Source organism: Heptranchias perlo, chromosome 9 (genome assembly GCF_035084215.1).
Source record: "Heptranchias perlo isolate sHepPer1 chromosome 9, sHepPer1.hap1, whole genome shotgun sequence".
Taxonomy (NCBI): Eukaryota; Metazoa; Chordata; class Chondrichthyes; order Hexanchiformes; family Hexanchidae; genus Heptranchias; species Heptranchias perlo.
Window position 1 is genome coordinate 66,790,612 of NC_090333.1, and position 22,308 is coordinate 66,812,919.

Here is a 22,308-nt window from a genome sequence, read left to right on the forward strand (position 1 = left end):
AAGTTATAAGGTTCAAGCCCCACTTCAGGATTTGAGCATGTAACCTAGGCTGGCACTATGACCTCGCCCCTCCTTATCTCTGTAACCTCATCCAGCCCTACAACCCTTCGAGAACTTGGCATTCCTCCCATGTATTCCCGAATTCCTTCGCCCTACCGTTGGTGGCCATGCCTTCAGCTGTCTAGGCCCTAAGTTCTAGAGTTCTCTCTCTCTACCTGTCCTTCTTTAAGACGCTCCTTAAAATCTACCATTTTGACCAAGTTTTTGGTTACATGTCCTAATGTCTGCTTCTTTGCCATGGTGTCAATTTTTGCCACATTACGCTCCTTTAAAGCACCTTGGGACGTTTGACTATGTTAAAGGCGCTATATAAATGTAAGTTGTTGTTGCTGAGTGCTGCATTATCAGAGCTGCTATCTTTCGGATGCGACATTAAACCAAGGCCCCAAGAGCAGGGGAGTCCTTCTGATGTCTTGGCCAACATTTATCCCTCGGCCAACGCCACTAAAACCGATTATCTGACAATTTAACTCATTGCTGTTTGTGGGAACTTGCTGTGTGCAAATTGGCTGCTGAGTTTGCTTACGTTACAACAGTGATTACATTTCAAAAGTAATTTGTTGGCGGAAATGCTTCAGAGAGTTCTTCCTTCCTTCTTTCTTTCTTTTCTTCCTTCCTTCCTTCCTCCCTTCTCTCCCACCCAATTTGGCCCACACTGAATTGTACTAAATTCCTGTAAAAACATATATTTTTGGATAGTGTAGGCAAGATACCATTTAAAAGCTAGTAATCTAAATTTTGTCTTACGATTTTTTAATTGTTTATCACTTTAAAGCTCCCATGTTTATTTAACTTATGAGTTTGTGTCCATGTGCACCTGTTTCTACATTGGCTACTCTCTTTGTTCTCCAACTCCCCCCATCCGCAACCCTGCTTTAAATACTCAAATACATATTTTATCTTGTTGCTGTGGCAGCTGGAAGCTCTTAGTGAGAGATGCTGATTAGTAAATTCAGCCAGAGCTCAGCACCCAGGGGATGAAGCCACACCAGAGCTCCAATATTGGATGTTTTACTCCCAACCACAAAAGGGAAGAAAAATCCAAAAACAGAATGATTTGTATGCCTAGAAAACAAAGTCCTTTGCAAAGGTTGCGTCGATATGTCTGGTTTCTGTTCTGTGAGCTGCTGTTTGTTTTCAATAAAGCTTCTTAAATAGGACTGCACATTTGAAAATAACTTGGTTTCTTGTCTATTGGGAATTAATTTCCATCAGATCAGTTCTGTTGTGAAGGATGAAGGTCAGTGATTTCCTTCGCTTCTCAAAACATCTGAACTCCCCTGCTATATTGAGCATAATCTATTATACACCAAATCCTTTTTACTATATAATTAACCCTTATCTTCTTTTTGGCCCATTCCTTGATCGCTATTTGTTATGCAGAAATATAACCATGATGATACTTTAAAACAAGCTCTTTCTCAACCAGCCAAGTTTTGCACTGTCTCCATGAAAGTACCCACATATCTTGCAGTCCATTGATGCTTCTGTCATATGTTCTAATGTCCCACAATATCAATTTCTTATTCCCAGTTTGTGGATTTCAAAATTGCATTCTTTGCTTCTCAATATCTTGGTCACTTCAGATGTATTCGGGCAATTTCAGCACCACATTCTTCAGAGTGGTAACTTTCTCCATGTGTGATGGACTTAGTTAGTATGTATGTGGAAATTAAATTATAGGCCGGCTGTTTTTGAAATAATAAAAAAACTTTTCAAATCTACCTAAATATATTGCCAAGGCTGTTTGGCAATATTATTTCTTCTAACACATTGGAATATTGCAACATTTACTATTTATCTCTGGAATTCCCTCCCTAACCCACTCTGCCATTCCACTTCCATCTCCTCCTTTAAGACACTTCTTAAAACCCAACTCTTTGATCAGGCTATTAATCATCCCTCCTAATATCTCCTCATTTTGGCTTGGCATCCTATTTTCGTTCAATTACGCTTCCGTAAAGTGCCTTGAGATGTTTTTTCTACATTAAACATGCTGTATCAATGTAAGTTGTTCCCATAATAACCATGCAACCTCTGATCTAGTTTATTAAAATGACTGAGGCAATCTGCCAATATTTACTGATTCCCTGGTTTATAGTGAACCATCTATGCAAAGCAATTTAGAGAAATAGTACATGTTGCAATAATAAACAAAAAGTATTCCAAAATTATGTCCAAGTGTTGAAGAGGTCCTTATGAAAAAAGGAACTAATAACTTTCCTACAGAATACTGATGGCTCTAATAACCCATCTGCAGGTGGGCTGAGCAAAGAGCTGATGCAATCAATTGGGGTCAAGACACAAATTAGAGTTCTTCTTTTGGCAATCCCAAAATATATTGAGGGCTGTTTCACTCTTGAACCTTTCTCACCTTCTCCTCACTGTTTAGTGCCATGGTTATAAATTTTGGCAGGAATAGTTATGGGAGGGAGAGGGGCGCCTAAATTTGTTAGCATCCCAAACCTGCTACAATGCCGGTGGCGTGCATCGATGGCGAACCTGAACGGTGAGACCTGAGGACTGAACTAAATTCGAATTTGGGCCCCATCATGATAATTCAGGTGAGCTGTGTCGGAGCCTAATGAATTTCAGCCAGCGCTGAGGCTCACAGGTAACTCTGAGAGGGAGGGGAGTGAGGACGGGCCAGTGGTTAGGCAGCTCAAGATCTGGAAATACTAGTTAGAGCTTGCACATTGCCAGCTCCGACTAGTCTAAACAAATTTTAGGAATCTGGGTCTGAAATGGGTGCAAGAACCTTATCTCAATATTGAGAGGTGCTCATTTCAGGCAGCAGCCTAAAAAAATACTATGACCAATGTAACAGTGGCCCAAACGTCTGTGCAAATTGGGTGCAGGTGTTTGCCCTGCTAAATTTTTTATTGGTGTGCCCTTTTTAAGCCCCTAAAATAGGGGCAACGATGTTGAATTTAGGCCCCAGTCATTTTTACAGGGGCTGTCCTGATAATCTGGCAACCTGTAGGAGAGCCCACCTGGTATAACTAGATTGGAATTTCAAAAAGCTCTCTTCCCCTCAAGACTCTGAACTGAGTTGTCTTCTTTCTCCTTTTTCCTTCTTTCTCTTCCTCCCCATCCCCCACCAACTCCTACATTTGTTGCCAGGAATCAAGGAAATGTGATTCCCACGAGCGCTCGTGTTATATATGTGCAGTTTGAAAGTCGAGTAACCTAACTTCCGTATTGCCTTCTAGTTTATACCTATATAAAGGGTACTTTATACATTATGATCTACACAGACTATAATTTTATAGCTTTTCTTTCCTTGCTATTGCTGCATCTGTTAAACTAACACCTAGTTCCTCAATGTAATTTGGCATTTACCCTCGTTACATTTTGACCTCATTGAATATGTTGGATACACTTCAGTCCTAATGCTATATTGATCTTTGGGCTTTTGTCAAATACAATATATTGGTCTAATCAGCTGATTACTCTTGCCCAAAATTCATTCCATGTTTCTGGCCTGTACTTCACTGTAAACCCATTCTCATAATCACTATGGATGACCATCTCAAAGGTTCTAAAATGCCATGAAATTGCATCAATTCAACGTTACAACTCAGAACTAACTATTCTTCCAAATTCAATTGCTAAGCATAATACAGCCATTGTTTCAGTGTTATTTAATAGGCTTAGTTTCTATTTATTCGTTCATGGGATGTGGGCGTCGCTGGCAAGGCCAGCATTTATTGCCCATCCCTAATTGCCCTTGAGAAGGTGGTGGTGAGCCGCCTTCTTGAACCACTGTAGTCCGTGTGGTGAAGGTTCTCCCACAGTGCTGTTAGGCGATTTAGTTCCACGATTTTGACCCAGCAACGATGAAGGAACGGCGATATATTTCCAAGTCGGGATGGTGTGTGACTTGGAAGTGGTGTTGTTCCCATATGCCTGCTGCTCTTGTCCTTCTAGGTGGTAGAGGTCGCGGGTTTGGGAGGTGCTGTCAAAGAAGCCTTAGCGAGTTGCTGCAGTGCATCCTGTGGACGGCACACACTGCAGCCACTGTGCGCCGGTGGTGGATGGGGTGCCAATCAAGCGGGCTGCTTTGTCCTGGATGGTGTCGAGCTTCTTGAGTGTTGTTGAAGCTGCACTCGTCCAGGCAAGTGGAGAGTATTCCATCACACTCCTGACTTGTGCCTTGTAGATGGTGGAAAGGCTTTGGGAAGTCAGGAGGTGAGTCACTCGCCGCAGAATACCCAGCCTCTGACCTGTTCTTGTAGCCACAGTATTTATATGGCTGGTCCAGTTAAGTTTCTGGTCAATGGTGACCCCCAGGATGTTGATGGTGGGGGATTCGGCGATGGTAATGCCGTTGAATGTCAAGGGGAGGTGGTTGGACTCTTGTTGGAGATGGTCATTGCCTGGCACTTGTCTGATGCGAATGTTACTTGCCACTTATCAGCCCAAGCCTGGATGTTGTCCAGGTCTTGCTGCATGCAGGCTCGGACTGCTTCATTATTTGAGGGGTTGCGAATGGAACTGAACACTGTGCAGTCATCAGCGAACATCCCCATTTCTGACCTTATGATAGAGGGAAGGTCATTGATGAAGCAGCTGAAGATGGTTCATTAGTGTTGCCAGCTGTGGCTCAGTACTAGCACTCTCGCCTCTGAGTCAGCAGGTTGTGGTTCAAGTCCTACTCCAGAGATTTGAGCACATAATCCAGGCAGACACATCAGTGCAATACTGAGGGAGCGCTGTGATGTCGGAGATGCCGTCTTTCAAATGAGATGTTAAATCGAGGCCCTGTTTGCCCGCTCAGGTGGACGTAAAAGGTTGCTATAGCACTATTCGAAGAAGAGCAGGGGAGTTCTGTCATTGTGTCCTGGCCAACATTTATCCCTCAACAGACATCGCTAAAATAGATTATCTGGTCATTATCACGTTGCAGTTTGTGGGACCTTGCTGTGCACAAATTGTGTTCCCTACATTACAACAGTGACTATACTTGAAAAGTACTGCATTGGTTTTGGAACTCTTTGGGATGTCCCGATGTCATTAAAGGTGCTATATAAATGGAAAGCTTTCTTTCAATACACCCTTATTAGTGAAACATGATACTAGTCCTGTCATTGAGTTATCATGACTATTATCCATATGGAATCATATGGATAATAGTCATGATTAGGTAGATAATCTCATGGTGTACCTTGTCTTTATCTATTCAAAATAAAACCCTTGGACAGAAAATCATAAGCTCAGGATGGATAATTTCCCGACTTTGCACTCCCGGCATGTGCTGGGGGCGCCAAAGTGGTAACCTCCCTTTAAGTTCATGCATAATGTTTAACATTAATTAAGTTGTTTTAAATATAAGGAATCTTACAACACCAGGTTATAGTCCAACAGTTTTATTTGAAAATCACAAGCTTTCGGAGGCTTTCTCCTACGTCAGGTGAGTGTGGGATTCCATGAAGGTTACCGCATATATAGTCAGAGATCCTTCATGGAATCCCACACTCACCTGACGAAGGAGGAAAGCTCCGAAAGCTTGTGATTTTCAAATAAAACTGTTGGACTATAACCTGGTGTTGTAAGATTCCTTACATTTGTCCACCCCAGTCCATCACCGGCATCTCCACATCATTGTTTTAAATAATTTTACAACACCAAGTTATAGTCCAACGATTTTATTTTATCGTTGGACTATAACTTGGTGTTGTAAAATTGTTTACAATTGTTAACCCCAGTCCATCACCGGCATCTCCACATCTTGTTTTAAATAGACAGAGCGTATAATTTGGACGAGTGGTAGATTTGTACTATCCCCGTGACTATTATTTTTAAAAATGTAATAAAATATAGTGATCAAAAGTTAAATGGAAGAACTGGGCAATGACCTTGTCTGTAGCAATTCAGTGGGAGGAAACAAAAATGAAGTCTGTCCAATTGAAGTCTCAGGATTTTACAGCGTTTCAACTGTAAAACGGATATTTTGCTTATTTTGTTCATTCTTTTTTTGTTTGTTTTAACTTTAGCATTTCCAAAGCTGCTGACTCCATTCTGAGTAACTCCACCAAAACTGCCAGTCCACAGTGTCACATACCCTTGTGCTGGAAGGCAGACGATGGAGAGGGACATACAGAACAGGATGTTTCAGTAACCGAAGTATAACTCATCGAATGTAAGTTTTTTTTAAAAAGCTACATGCCTTGTGTGTAGCCTTCAGTAATACTGCACTGTAGAAAAATCACTGCTATAGCTTTAATTGTACTTCTGTGAGGTTGCAGTGTGAAAGGATTTCTGTTGCTCAATCACAGGCAGTTGTGATGATGATTCCCTCAAGGGCATAGATTATATTTCTTGCATTTAACCAATCTTTTCTCCCTTTACCACATTCTGTTCTAAATTTCACAGATTTTCCTTTTCACTTTTACTGGTGCAATAAAGTCATGAATATTTTTAAGCCTCTATATTGGAGAGATTTGTCGCAAGTACGTTTTCCCTCGGACCTAATTGATTTCTCATCTCTTGTACTTTCCCATGTGAAACTAAAGGATGTTCTTTTGTTTCGAAACCATACTTCTGATTTTTGAGGGAATAATTAGACAAGTAAGAATTCTGTACAGTCATCTCCACAAAACAGCACAGCAAGGTCCACAAGAACTGCAACTCATCAAATTCCCTTTTCATTCTCCCATTTTATAGAATCCTAACTCAGCTAAAGCACTGAATAATAAATATTTACTTTGAACCCTGCATAACCTCTTTCATATTTTCAATACCAAGTCAATTTTCTATGTTCGTTTTCTCCTCTCCTCTCCTGAAGGAGTTAACTCCTGTTACAATACAGCTCCACAGGTGCTGGTTGCCCTCCTGTACCTTCCCCAAGTGAACATTTCTCATGTGTTATCATAGACTGTTGGGCAGGGTGTTCAGTAATAGAGGCAACAGAGGTGAACCCAATTCTGACCTTGCCCTATGTCTACGTACATGCACCTTCCAACAGAGGTTGTCACATTGTGACCAGGAACAGGAAATTGGCTTATTTTTCTGAGGAGAAATCAGCAACATCACCACAAATTGGGAATCATACCTTCTGGTCTGTATTTCTCAGATACACACTTTCTTTACCAATTGAGCCATCCAGAGACACTTGCACGCCAATTTAATATTGCATTGGTTGGAAGAGCAGTGAGCTGACAGTAAATACAATGCTTTGCACAAACTCCCATTTCAGAGATCCAAACAAAAGAAAATATCTGATCAGATTGTAGTTGGATTTGGATCATGATCATTGGATCCATCTGATTCCACCCAACATATTCCTAGTTCGAAAACTCCCCTATTACACAATGTTAATCTTGAGTCAGAAAAACACCCTACTGCATGATAAATGGAATCTGGCAAAGTATAACTTTATTCGATCCATGCCCCTTCCCCTTTGTTATGAAATGCACCCATTACATGTTTAATCCAAGTTAGGAAACAACTCAATTGCACAATGTTTATCCTGAGTCAGAAACACACTCTATTGCATGATAAATGGTATCTAGCAAACATATAATTTTGTTCAAAAGTGCCTGCCTCTTCCACTTTTGTAACAAAACCAAAATTATCTTGAAGCTTAAAATTCCCTGCAACATTTGCCCAAAGATCCAGCTGCAAGTGACATTTTGATTAACACCATTTGCTCCAGTGATCTATGCCACAGGGGATGTGCCCAATAATATGAATTATTAATAGGTAGGTTTCAATTCTGTAGTAATATTTTAAACATGCTGTCTTTTCTGTAGCATCAGCAATAATAAGGCCTGAAATACTTTAACATGTAAAGAGTTGCTCCAATTATAGGAGTCCTTGGTTCTCTACATTTATGCTTTAATTAGCTTTTCCTTTAAAGAGGAGTTAACATAGTTACTTGTTGATTTGCAAGACACCTCAACCGATGGAAACCAGGCCAGTAGGCAGTTAGAATCACCCAGGTTACTTACCCACGGGAAAGTCGCCAGGAACCCATCGTTCCGAATTTTAACCTGCTCTACTGAGCAGGCGGCAAGGACACCCGTCCAAAGTTGCCGGGATCCTTCTTTACATATGTGTGTTGGACGCCGACTGCAATTTTAACTGGTGGCCTGAGATGGGAAGCCGTGGTGAAGGCAGTGGGAAGAGGAGCCACAGCCAGAAGAGGCCCAAACAGGTATGTTTTTAAAAAACTTTCCTTGTGTGGCCAGGAAGAGCAGTGTGATCCTCCAGGCCCCATATGGAAAGCTTAGGGCTCTCCTGCCGTGAACTCGCGCCCCCCCTCACCATCCATCCCTAACACGAAATGCCCACGAGATGGCCCCTGTAATCTTGCCAACTATTTTGTGTGTCAGTGGCCGATTTGTCATCACTTCCCACCCAGAGTTAAAATCAGGACCACCATTTCCAGGTTACTAATGACATCAAGAGCCCAGGGCACTTCATGACATCACTGAACCACTGTCCGAATAACGATACAATCTTCAAATAAAATCTTATGCCATGAGCTGCCGCTGTTGGCATAGTGGAAATCTTGTCTGGCAGACCAGGTGTTGCTGATGGCATTACATCAAGTGTGCCACGACCATGCAAGTCAATTGTTTATTGAAGCTAATGCACATATTAAGGCAGATGAAGTGGCAGTAACTGCTTTGGTGTATTGCAGCAATTCATAATTGGGTCCTATCGTCTGCTTCCCTGCATAAATTTATATAGAATGTAGTTTTCAGTGTTGGGCTCAAACAGTGGTTCGGTTGGTCGGTGCACTGCCTAGCATGTCCCTTGCTGGATTTTGGTTAGCACTGAGTAGACTGATCGCAACTAGAGATGCCACAATTGACTTGAGAGTACCTGGGATTGTAAAGGTAAATATCAGCCAGGGTCCCTGCTCCTGGTTGCTATCCAGTGACTCTTGCTGGAAAGTATGGAAGTGTGAAGTCTGCTGAGGATAGGATTAGATTTTGCTATAATGCCCACCACAGTTGAATAGTCACCTTACATTCACTAGTTAGGTTCACACATATGAAGATAGTGGAGGGCTATCACCTGTACCCAAGAGTCAATACTCTTGTGGGAAAATAGTGAGAGAGGGAAAGAGTTTTTTTTCACATTTTTAAAAGTTCCAGTGACTTACGTGGCATACACTAGCTGGATTTAATTAAATCAAGAACCTTTTTTGACTCCAATTTAATATTTTTACATGAAAGCAACGTATCTGCATCTTATTCATATCGTGCTGGAGGCTGCGCGTTCTGAATAATAAATAGCATATGTTACCCGTAGTATTCGCTTTAAGATAGAATGTTCTCATTTCATCTGTGAGGGAGGACTACAAAAGGCAGTCTGTCATTGAAGTGAAAATCTGCAATTGATTGAAACGTTCCAGATAACAAAAGGCTATCTCTGGTCAAAACATGCTTATTTACAAGCAAACCACTGACAATGATAGTGATAACTTCAGTTTGTCAGTCGTGGCTCAGTTGGTAGCACTCTCTCCTCTTCAGAAGGTTGTGGGTTCAAAACCCACTCCAGAGACTTGACCACAAAATCTAGGCCGACACCCCAGTGCAGTACTGAGGGAGTGCTGCACGTCAGAGATGCCATCTTTCAGATGCGCCGTTAAACTGAGGCCCCCTCTGCCATCTCAGGTAGACATAAAAGATCCCACTGCACTATTCCAAGAGTTCTCTCCGTTGTCCTGGCCAATATTAATCCCTCAACCAACATCACTTAAAAACAAAAACAGACTATTTAATCATTATCTCATTTCTGTTTGTGTGTGCAAATTGGCTGTCACGTTTCGCTATATTACACCAGTGACTCCACTTCAAAAGTACTTAGAATCATAGAATGGTTACCGCATGGATGGAGGCCATTCGGCCCATCAAGTCCGTGCCGGCTCTCTGCAAGAGCAATCCTGATAGATCCACTCCCCCGCCCTATCCCCGTAACTCTGCAGATCTTTTCCTTTCAAGTACTTATCCAATTCCCTTTTGAAGGCCACGATTGAATCTGCCTCCACCACCCCCTCGGGCAGTGCATTCCAGATCACGACCACTCGCTGTGTAAAAAAGTTTTTCCTCATGTCACATTTGGTTCTTTTGCCAATCACCTTAAATCTGTGTCCTCTGGTTCTTGACCCGTCCGCCAATGGGAACAGTTTCTCTCTATCTACTCTGTCCAGACCCTTCATGATTTTGAATACCTCTATCAAATCTCCTCGCAACCATCTCTGTTCCAAGGAGAACAACGCCAGCTTCAACTTCATTGGCTGTAAAGTGCTTTACACAGGCAATGTGTGTATGATTCTCCTACTGAGGGATCTGATCCAAATATTACTCGTTACTTGATTCGAATGTTCCTCATTACACGACTCACCATTACCAATGGCACAATACTATCTTAAACCATGCTAACACCATGCAGGCAGGTTCTGAACTCAGCCACAATCTTGAGTAATTGTGCAGGTAGATCTGTGCGCAGGTTGTTGAACAGATTTTGCCTGTTATTTTTCGGTTAAACTTTCCCCGCTAGTACAGGAGCGGCATGCACCAGTCAGGGTAGTGGTGGCCATGTTTTACTGAAAGTGCAGCATTCAAAGTGAAGTTGGCACTGCCCCTTTGTTGCACAAGCCCCTCCTTGATCTTGAGGTTACTGAGGTGGATCAGGGTGGCAATTGGCTGTTTCAGTATATCGAGGAGACATTGGAGGGTATAATATCTGACTGGACACCCGGTTCTGACTGAAACTCCCTCATTTCGGTCTTCTAGTTAGGTTTCACACCTATGTAATTTACTCTTGTTCGTTCTGAGTGAGAGCTTAACTCGTCGCACATCCTGAATACATATGAGGTGCCATGGCTGAAAAGCCCAAAATTTGGGTTGAAGTACTGTACTGCCATCCTTGCTTCTGCCCATTCAGCCCAAAGATTACAAGTAAGCTGCATCGGTAAGGTAGATAGTAAAGGGACACAAGGTTTCTTGGTTGGGTTCATTGTATGAATTGTACCTGTATGTATTAATAATTAAAAGTTTAAGATTATAGAAACCATTGACGTTTACAGCACAGAAAGAGGCCATTTGACACATTGGGGTAATTTTAACTCTTTCCCGTGCAACAGGAAAGGAGTGGGGGGGTGGGGGTGGGGGGAGCAGTTTAAATGGAGCAGCTCCATTCATGGAGCAGTTTAAATGGAGCAGCTCCATTCATGGAGCAGTTTAAATGGAGCAGCTCCCTCCAGACCACAGCAGGAACCTCATTAATAAACGCAAATCGGGGTCCCAGGACGTACATTGGACGCCGATGGCATTTCAGTCCACTCCTAAGGGGGGATCCCACCGCAGCCACCCCACCTGGTAAAGCTATCGGGAGGCCAGCGAAGTCACTGAAGGTAAGTGAGAAACCTTTCCTTAATGGGGCCAGGAGAAGCAGGCTTGCTTCCCCGGCCCCTCCCCCCTCCATCAGCCGTGAGACCTTTGGAATACCGCCCATCGCCCCCACCACGACTTACCATGCAGCTGGCGGACTTCTCATGACGCTGACAGGCGGGCGGCCTTTGGGCTGCCCAATCTTCGCCCACCTGTCGGCCAGCTGCCACTTTCCGTCCAAAACGGGCGAGCAGCTGACTGGCGGCATTCAAATCTTAAATGTTAAAATCTGCCGGGCCTCCAACTCACTGCTCAGGGCGGGGAATGCCGTCCGCTCCCATCAGCTTCCTGCTGGGAGTTAAAATTGGTCCTGTTGCGAATGTGCCACCGCTTTGCTAAAGCAATCCAAAAATTAATCTCACTGTCCTGCTCTCTCTCGCCAGAGCCCTGCAGCTTCCTCTGCTTAAAATATTTGTCCACCTTTTTCTTAGAAGTCTCTGCCTTAGTTATTCCCTGCTGGAAAGCATTCTATGTTCCGGCAACCCTCTGAATGAAGACATTTCTCCCAACCTCTTTTCAGACTCTCTTAGTGGCCATTTTAAATCATTGACCCCTTGTCACCGACTCCCCAACCCAATGAAATAGTCTTTCCCTATTCGCCCTTTCCTTACTCACCCTAGCAAAACTTTCCATAATTTTAAAAACGTCTTTTAGATCTCATTTTAATCTTTTTCAGTTCCGGTGCAAATGGGATCATTATCTTAAGTCTCTCCTCACAACTATATAGTTTCCTACCCCTGGCCTCATTCTGGTGCTCCTGTGCTGCGCGCTCTCTACGGTTTTAATGTCCTCCCAACACAGTACTCCAACTGTGGCCTAACCATTGACTTGTACAAATTCATCATAACTTCTTTACTCTTGAACTATAAAACCTAAAATGCAATTAGTCTTTTTCATGTCTTTAATCACCTGCAGTTTCATTTTCTGGGAATTATATATTTGAATCCCATGGTCTCTTTCTTCATTTTCTCTCTTTTGATGGAGTGAAACAAGGCCAATTGTAAACCAAAAAACTGCTTTATATTCGATATGAAATAAATGAATGAACAGAATACCATTTTCACAATGGGATGTACCTATTCCCCATCACTCCTTTAAAATCAAAATGAATAAATTATGCAAACTTTGTCTATCTGATTTTATTGATGAGTATCGCTGACTGACTGGCATTCACATTCAGCAGGCTACAAAATGGGGATCTGGCAGTACAGGTCCTCACCAATTTTTTACCCCATTAATGTCGCTAAAGGGGCAAAAAGAAGAAGGGAAATGCCACTTTATACACTCTGTAACATCGGATGAAAACATTTGATCTGGCCATTCCTCATGCATGTAGTAGGTCAGAAAAATAAAATAATCTGGAAATAAAAAGCTGGTATCAGTAAAAGTGACCATGAAGCTGTTGGATCGTTGTGAAAACCCAACTGATTCACTAATGCCTTTGTTGCCTGTAGACTTGACTATTCCAATGCTCCCCTGGCCAGCCTTCCACCTTCCACCCTCCATAAACTTGAACTCATTCAAACCGGTCGGACAACGCCTCGATTTTATAATTCTCTTCCTTGTTTTCAAATCCCTCCCTATCTCTGTAACCTCCTCCAGCCCTACAACCCTCAGAGATCTCTGCGCTCCTCCAATTCTGACCTCTTGCACATCCCCGATTTTAATTGCTCTACCATTTGCGGCCTTGCCTTCAGTTCCCTAGGCCCTAAGCTCTGGAATTCCCTCCCTAAACCTCTCTGGCTCTCGACTTCTCTCCCCACTTATAAGACGCTCCTTAAAACCCACCTCTTTGACCAAGCTTTTGGTCACCTGTCTTAATATGTGGCTCGGTGTCAAATTTTGCATGATAACGCTCCTGTGAAGCGCCTTGGGACATTTTACTACGTTAAAGGCGTTATATAAGTTGTTGTTGTTTTAATGTCCTTCAGGGAAGGAAAGTTGCCATCCTTACCCAGTTTGGCCTATATGTGACTCCAGTCCCACACCGACAGTGGTTGACTGTTAACTGCCCTCTGAAGTGGCCTAGCGAGCCACTCGATTGCATCAAAAATAAATTACAAAGAATGCAACGGTTCAAGATGAAGGCCCGCCACCATCTTCTCAGAGCAACTGGGGATGGGCAATAAATGCCGGCCTTGCCAACGATGCCCACATCCCAAGAATGAATAAAACAAAACAAAGCAGCTTACAGCCAGACTTGTATTTCAGAGAACAGATTGTATCAGCATATGAGGAGTAAATTAGATCCTGATAACATTTGCTTATATTTGAACTTTCCCAGGAAATGAGTTGAGGAAAGATACACTGTCAACCCAGTAGTTTTTACACTGCATTTTATAGGGTGTAGGGGAGGTCTGATTCCTGCTGAAATCTAACTTCTTTTTGCCACTATAAATTACATGAGTCGTCAAATTTTGAATTGGCAGCAGCATAGGCCAGACTTGCCTAAGGAGTCAGTCTCATGTCAGTGTTGAGTCGGGTACCTGTGGATGCACTTTTAGTATTAAAATATTAGCAGATTGATGACCTGAACCCTGGCTGGAAATGCTCCTCCTGTTCACTATATCCCCATTTACTGCCTCGAGAATCCAAATCAACACCAACTTAGATAAAAAAAAATGAGATAAAAGGTGCAATGAGTTTATCCAGTGAGTGGCTGAGACATATGAACCTGGAAGGTCCCAAGATTCGGCTCCTGGTCTATACTGAATTAGTTTATCACAGTAGAGGCAGCCGTAGGAATGTTATAATTGACCTCAGTGTCCCTGACTTGGAGGGGGCAGGGTGGAAACTGGCTGGAGTAGCCAAACATAAACGCAGCAAATATGTGAGTGTGCACATTGGGCAAGCGCAGGATTGGCCTTGGCTGTGATGGTTCCAGAGGTTGAATAGCCTGCCACCACTTACTATTGAGGCTCACATGGAAATAACGCCACTTGCTATTGGACAATCACCAGGGGAAGGGAGAAAATTGACAGAGAAAATGTTAAAGTTAAAATTATGTAAGGCAGGAGAGTCGGTCACCAGAGGAGACAGATTTAACATTATTGGCAAGAGAGGATGTGAGGAAAAGTTTGGTTACACATCAACCCATCAACAATTTTGAACACTAGAAGGCTCCTACTCTTCCTGCACATCAGCGAGTCACGGTGATCCTGGCAGGAGCCTGATATTTGTCTGGGTCTCTGGGCAGGAGCTCCACAGTTGTCTGGGTCTCTGGGCAGGGGCTCCATAGTTGTCTGGGTCTCTGGGCAGGGACCCCATATTTGTCTGGGTCTCTGGGCAGGGGCCTGATATTTGTCAGGGTCCCTGGGCAGGGCCCTGATATTTGTCTGGGTCCCTGGGCAGGGGCCCCATATTTGTCTGGGTCCCTGGGCTGGGGCCCCATATTTGTCTGGGTCCCTGGGCTGGGGCCCCATATTTGTCTTGGTCCCTGGGCTGGGGCCCCATATTTGTCTGGGTCCCTGGGCTGGGGCCCCATATTTGTCTGGGTCTCTGGGCAGGGGCCCCATATTTGTCTGGGTCTCTGGGCAGGGGCCCCATATTTGTCTGGGTCTCTGGGCAGGGGCCCCATATTTGTCTGGGTCTCTGGGCAGGGGCCCCATATTTGTCTGGGTCCCTGGGCTGGGGCCCCATATTTGTCTGGGTCCCTGGGCTGGGGCCCCATATTTGTCTGGGTCCCTGGGCAGGGGCCCCATATTTGTCTGGGTCTCTGGGCAGGGGCCCCATATTTGTCTGGGTCTCTGGGCAGGGGCCCCATATTTGTCTGGGTCTCTGGGCAGGGGCCCCATATTTGTCTGGGTCTCTGGGCAGGGGCCCCATCTTTGTCTGGGTCTCTGGGCAGGGGCCCCATCTTTGTCTGGGTCTCTGGGCAGGGGCCTCATAATTGTTTGGGTCTCTGGGCAGGGGCCTGATATTTGGCTGGGTCCCCATAGGCTTGAGAACTAATGCACCCCTGAGCGATACATGGAGCAGCAGGTTTACTGAGGGCCACTGTTGAAGTGGGGAGGAAAAGGTGGGCCTCAAATAGCTCCAGAGCTGTATTCCATCTACCTCTGAACCTGTGTTTGCACACTTTCCAAAATGTGAATGGAGAGGGTGATGTACATTGGGAAGGGTGATTAACAGGAGGAAGAGATAATGAGCAGTACAATAACTGGAAAGTGTTGCCATGTTAGTGGTCTGGAAAAATGTTTTTTTCTGCAGAATACAAAAGCTGTTTGTTTTTTAATGTATGTTGTTTTAATATATAAATTGAGATGCTATCTTATTGATAGCCAACAAAAAAGCTTTTGAAGCTATAGGTATCATAGAATCTTACAGCACTGAAGTAGGTAATTTGGCCCATCGTGCTTGTGCTGGCTTTTAGTCTCATGGGGTTGGGGGTGATTAGTATGCAGGTACAGCAGGCAATTAGGAAAGCAAATGGCATGTTGGCCTTTATTGCAAGAGGGTTGGAGTACAAGAGTAGGGAAGTCTTACTACAATTGTACAGGGCTTTAGTGAGACCTCACTTGGAGTACTGCGTACAATTTTGGTCTCCTTATCTAAGGAAGGATATACTTGCCTTGGAGGTGGTGCAACAAAGGTTCACTAGATTAATTCCTGGGATCAGAGGGTTGTCCTATGAAGAGAGTGGAATGGGCCTATACTCTCTGGAGTTTAGAAGAATGAGAGGTGATCTCATTGAATCATATAAGATTCTGAGGGGGCTTGACAGGATAGGTGCTGAGAGATTGTTTCCCATGGCTGGAGAGACTAGAACTAGGGGGCATAGTCACAGGATAAGGGGTCGGTCATTCCAGACTGAGATCAGGAGGAATTTCTTCACTCAGAGGGTTGTGAATCTTTGGAATTCTCTACCCCAGAGGGCTGTGGATGCTGAGTCATTGAATATATTCAAGGCTGAGATGGATAGATTTTTGGACTCTAAGGGAATCAAGGGATATGGGGATCGGGCGGGAAAGTGGAGTTGAGGTCGAAGATCAACCATGATCTGATTGAATGGCGGAGCAGGCTCGAGGGGCCGGATGGCCTATTCCTGCTCCTATTTCTTATGTTCTTAGTCTCATTCCCCCACTTTTTCCCCATAGCCCTGCAAATGTTTCCTTGTCTGTACCAGCCTATGCATGGCAAGTACAAATGACGTTTTTAGCTGCTCACTGTATAAATAAAGCTTAAATCCTATCCTCAATACAAGAAAAATAAAATTTCCTTCAGGGTGTTAAAATGAATTTGAATCTGATATAAATGCAAATTCTTCTTCATTTAATATTAGAACGTTTCCTGTAAACTGTACTGCTGCTAAAAGACCCAAAATGCAATATCCTGGCTCCCATCTTTACTCCTACACATGCAGTATTGTTTGTCAACACTGAGATCTGCAGGGCCATCTGCACAGGGGTGCCTTGTGTGGGTTTGATTAAAAAGTCATTTAACTATGAAGTTGGAATCCACTCCAAGTCTCCACAGAGATACGTGAGTGGACTTTAGGCTTCTACTGAAGTTCAGCCCAGAATGGCCAGACATGAAGCAAAGCTTGCCTGAAGTGTAGGGGTAGATTATAAGGCCTTTCGCCCGGCGGTAACGGGACGACAGAGCCCTGAAAATCTTGGGGCAGAACTTACCGTCCCGTTGTGGCCGTGGCCGTGGCCATGGCCGTTTTGCCAGGGCCCTCGGAGTAGGCTTCCCACGCGGCCGCCTGAAGCAAGTGCACAGCTGATTTAGGTATTTAAATCGGGATCCTATGACATCAACAGGACCCTCCTGCCATTTTAGGACTCAACTCCGCAGTGCACACAATGCCCAGTTTCGGCTGGCTGTCTAGCCGAAGAGGAAGCAAAAGGGAAACATTTATTTATTTTGGTGGGACTGGGAGGAGTCGATGTGCTATATAAGTTGGATCGCTCTCCTGAGAACACATCCCCACATACCCAGGGGAAGGTGTGGTCAGGGGGGGTTGAAGGTTGGTGTGGTGGGAAGAAAGGCCATCCAGTGTGTATGGCAGTATATGTCCTAAATTAATACGAGTGATTGATATCATTTAATTTATTTGTCTTGGAACCTAACAATCCTCTTATGTTTAAAGTGTGCTCTTCCTGTTTGCTGTTGCTATTGATCCTAATCTGATGTTATGATCTTATTTGTTTTAAAGAGAGATGAATTCTTATTTTGTAAAACAAACACAGAGGGTAAATTCTCTGCTACACTGCAGGCTGGGAGTGCATATTAGGAAATTGTGCATCCCCCTGCCCTCGGTTTGCGATTCATTAATTTGAATAGATGGAAAGAATGGCTGTGGTGCCCAATTTTGTAATATGTGCACTGGGAGCGCAGCGGTAGAAGATTCACCATCAGACGTCTGTCTTGTGGCTAACGAAGGTCTGAATGTGTTCATGCTGTTCATGCAGTTGTACTTTGCTCCTGTTCTTTCTTTTAATCTTATCTGAAACCTAGAGAGAATGTGATATCTTGTGTACTCCAAGTTACACGCATGTAACTTGATCATCACATAACGATATGTCCATGTCGTGCCTAGTATTCAGGAGCGATTGTTATTCCCAAGCCAACGGAACCCTTTCAAATACAAAAGGCCTGAAAGTCCAATGGGTTCATGCACTGGGTGTTGTGACTCTGAGTGACACAAGCCATGAGGGATCCAGATTGGGAAATTCAGCCAATCTCAGCCAGGGCAACGATGTGGGTGGGGTGGGGGCTGGATAATGAAATTGACTTCTGCTCCTTTCGCTAGTCAGAGGGGGATAAAAGGCCTCCGATTGTTATCTATCAGCAGCAGTTCCTGCTGAAAAGCACATTTGGTGATGATGAGTAGGGACAGGATTGAGTTCATCTGTCATGACCTTGTAGTCAAATAGCCTACTGACACTGCCCAGCTCACAAAGGAAGAATGGCCATGGGACACTGGAGGCTCACTAACACCTGTGCAACTGGATCTTAGCATGAAGCATGTAGCACTGCCTTCAGGAGAGGATGGGTAAGGGAGGAGAACAATAATAAAATCACAGAGAAATAATGCAATCACAATTGGTGTTGCACGAACATCCTTTCACTCATGGAAAAGATATTTCTAACTGATTGTGGTGATAACACACTATCACAGGCACTGTTACACAACAGCCAGCTACTCAGGGAATAGAGGCATAATTTAGAATGGTAGCATATAGGTTTGCACTTGTACTTCCCCATACAGTAGTCTCAGAGTAGAGTAACACTGCAGAGGCCTGGGATTGACTGCACTCCCCACCAGTAGGATTGATACATGGCTCAGTAAAACCTAAAACAGTCCAGAAAGTAATGGTACTAATTTTATATCCCTAGCCATCCCAATTATAGATGGTGAGTTGCTGGTGTCCATTGGATCACCATTAACTGGAGGGAAGCACCCAATAGATGGGAAAAGGGATGGAAATCAATTGCAGGCTTTGCCTCTGATCGTACTTCAGTAACCCAGGAGAATCATTGGTAAAATGATTGGAGATGGTCTCCCAGCTAAGGCAAGGTCTGCAGCCCAATAAGGGGAAATAAAATGGCACTAAATTCTCAAAATTAACTGAAGAATGAAGATGCATTCACTGCCCATGTTGGATACAGAATCTGCCTCATAGATATATTAAAAAATATCAACATTTCCAAGATAAAAAGTCACATTGGGATGGGTGTGCTATCAAACTAAAGGCCAACAGAAAGGAATTCCTGCAAATTAATTATTTTGCAGCTTGACAAATGTGCTGTCACTGAAAACTACTCTCTTTTTGTCTTTGAAATATATATTTTGGCTGATACCAATTTATGCTGTCGTGAATTTTCAATGAATTGAGCACAAACTCAAACCTTTCAGGAAAAATTAATATGAAAAGGTCGCACAAAAACTCTTTCAAGTCGAGTCTATCTGAAGTGCAGATTTTGCTGCATGGTGCTCAGATTTCTTATGTCCACTAGTGACAACTGTTAGAAACTTTGTGTACTGTCTCCAGAGTATGTTTAGAAACTCTTTAGAACTCTTTTTAGCGAGATTTTTTTGCACTTTCTGCATTTGAACGGATTAATTTTTTGTTTTCTTAAAAGTTCTTATGCTGGCTTTTTACAAGAGTGATTTTAAAAAAATATTCTTTCGAGTATCTAAAATAATTGTACAGACAGTTCATTATGGCCTTGCTGCAATCTGCCTCTGCAACGTTCTCCACTCCAGCAGTGGCCCTGGGAGTCCTCAACGTTTATTCCGGACCTGGTGAAGTTTCATGGCTTTAGGTCAAACATGGGCAAGGAAACGTCCAGCTGATTACCAACTACTGCCCTCCCTCAGCTGATAAATCAGTACTCACCCATATGGAACACCATCTGGAGGAAGCATTGATGGTAGCAAGGGCACAGAATATACTCTGGGTGGGGGACTTCAATATCCATCACCGAGAGTAGCTTGGTTGTACCAAGCTGGCCGAGTCCTGAAGGACATAGATGCCAGACTGGACTTGCAGCAGATGATGAGAGAACCAACACGAGGGAATAACCTACTTGACCTTGTCCTCACCAGTCTACTGGTCGCAGATGCATCTGTTCAAACAACATTGGTGGGAGTGAGCACCGCATAGTTCTTGTGGAGTCCAAGTCCCGTCTTCACACTGAGGACCCCCTCCATCGTATTGTGTGGCACTACCATCGTGCTATTAAAAACAAATCTACCAGCTCAAAACTGGGCATCTGTGAGACACTGAGCTATCAGCGGCAGCAGAACTTTATGCCACTAACTTCTGAAACCTCAAGGCACGGCATGTCACTCACTCCTCCATCACCATCACCATCAAGCGAGATGACCAACCCTGGTTCAATGAGGAGTGTAGAAGAGCATGCTAGGAGCAGTACCTGAAAATGAGGTGCCAACTAGGTGAAGCTACAAAACAGGACTACATGCATACTAAACAGTGAAAGTAGCATGCTATAGACAGAGCTAAGCGATCACACAATGAACGGATCAGGTCAAAGCTCTGCAGTCCTGCCACATCCAGTCGTGAATGGTGGTGGACAATTAAGCAACTAACAGGAGGAGCAGGCTCCATGAACATCCCCATCCTCAATGATGGCAGAGCCCAGCACGTGAGTGCAAAAGACAAGGCTGAAGTGTTCGCAACCAGGTGAACCAATCTTCAGCCAGGTGCAGAGTGGATGATCCTTCTCGGTCTCCTCCTGAGACCCCCACCATCACAGAAGCCAGTCTTCAGCCAACTCGATTCACTCCACATGACATCAAAAAACGACTGAGTGCACTGGATACAGCAAAGGCTACGGGCCCCGACAACATCCCAGCTGTAGTGCTGAAGACCTGTGCTCCAGAACAAGCTGTGCACCTTAGCCCTTAATGGATACAAAGTATTCATTTAACAAGTTTGCTATTTCCTTATTGTCCATTGTAGTCTTGTCTGTCTCATCTGCCTTTTCACTCTGCAGCTAACAGCCACAGCCCATTAGTGCAATATAACCACAACCTGAGACTGGTTAGACATTGAGCTGAGTTAATGTCTGAGAATGATGGATTTTTTTATTACAAAATGCTCTTTTCATTCAAATGACATTTCATCTTTGATTGCATCTTAGTCACTGCTGATTGTCATGTAGTTACATGTCAAGAAATAATAGCTACATTCCAATGACATTTCATACATTCAAAGGTCTATCCTCGTTATGATGGATGACTTGATCATTTTAGACTGACACAAGGCATAACGTATGGGGTAAATTTTCTGTGAAGTGCTTTGGGACATCCTGAGGTTGTGAAAGGCGCTTTATAAATGTGCCTTCTTCTTTCCTTCATGATAACATAAATCGTGTTAAAATTCTTCGCTGTAGCACTTGTGTACGGCCCCTTTGGCTCCTCTCCTTCCCCAATGAAAAAGATTTGCCAAACATTCCTTCTTGAAGGTGGTGCACCTTGTAAAAACAAAAATCCTTCAAGGTCCTGGAAGGCATTGATAAACGCCTTCCATATTGCAGAGTACAGTGGAATGCCTTAGAAAGACATGTGTTTTCTGAGTGTATAGCAAGAGTAATGTGAAATGATATTCGGATTAATTGTATCGGGGTTTACAGAGAGTTGTCTAGTGGGTAATTTTAATTAAAAACAAATATTGCAAAGGAAGTTTAGGCCCAGATCTCATTTTTGAAGAATAAAGAAATTGTGATTCTGGAAAGCTACTTGCGCCACACAAATTTTATCACGAGCTCTCCTCGCAGACTTGTTTTTGGACTGAGATTAATTTTCAAATCCTGGAGGATGAAGGACCTGGAAGAATTTCAGAATCTGGGATGGAGTATGGAAAAAAACTGTTAGAGCTGTACAACTCCATGACTTACAATATGTTCCCCTTGTAAAAACTGTTGTCTCGACAGCCATTTCTGACACAGTCCTTTTTTCTTGAGGGGGGAGTGGGGAGGGGGTGCTTTTAAAAAATAAATATATATATAACAACCTTATATGGAGCCCCCAATGGCCAACTGCCTTGCCCCGAATTGTCAGTCTCGCTGCTACTTTCAAATCAAACATTTTATGTGTTGGCAAGTTGCGACCTCTGGAACTTGCTGGACTTTTCCATTTTCCCTTCCATCCCAGACATTTTGGGGTGATGGTCTCTTGTAATATTTTTCATGCCCATTTACATACCAGCCAAACAGAAAAATATTCGAGAGGATGTAATTTTGAGAACGTTGTACTAACATTGAAAAATACTTTCACTGTGAAAGGTCTGTAATGGTTCCACGTAGACAGATGCATGAAAATTCCAACGAGATACACCCACTCCTTTTTTAAAAAAAAGGATAGATACTT

At 43.5% G+C, this 22,308-nt stretch overlaps 1 protein-coding gene across 1 annotated transcript in view; it reads left to right on the top strand.

Moving 5' to 3' along the window:
- Nucleotides 1-22,308, top strand: part of ddr2a (discoidin domain receptor tyrosine kinase 2a) — a 166,120-nt gene that overhangs the window by 15,401 nt on the left and 128,411 nt on the right. The window contains exon 2 of the mRNA XM_067990681.1: nucleotides 6,057-6,202. The gene's annotated coding sequence lies outside the window, so the exon portion shown is untranslated. The remainder of the gene's footprint in view (nucleotides 1-6,056; nucleotides 6,203-22,308) is intronic.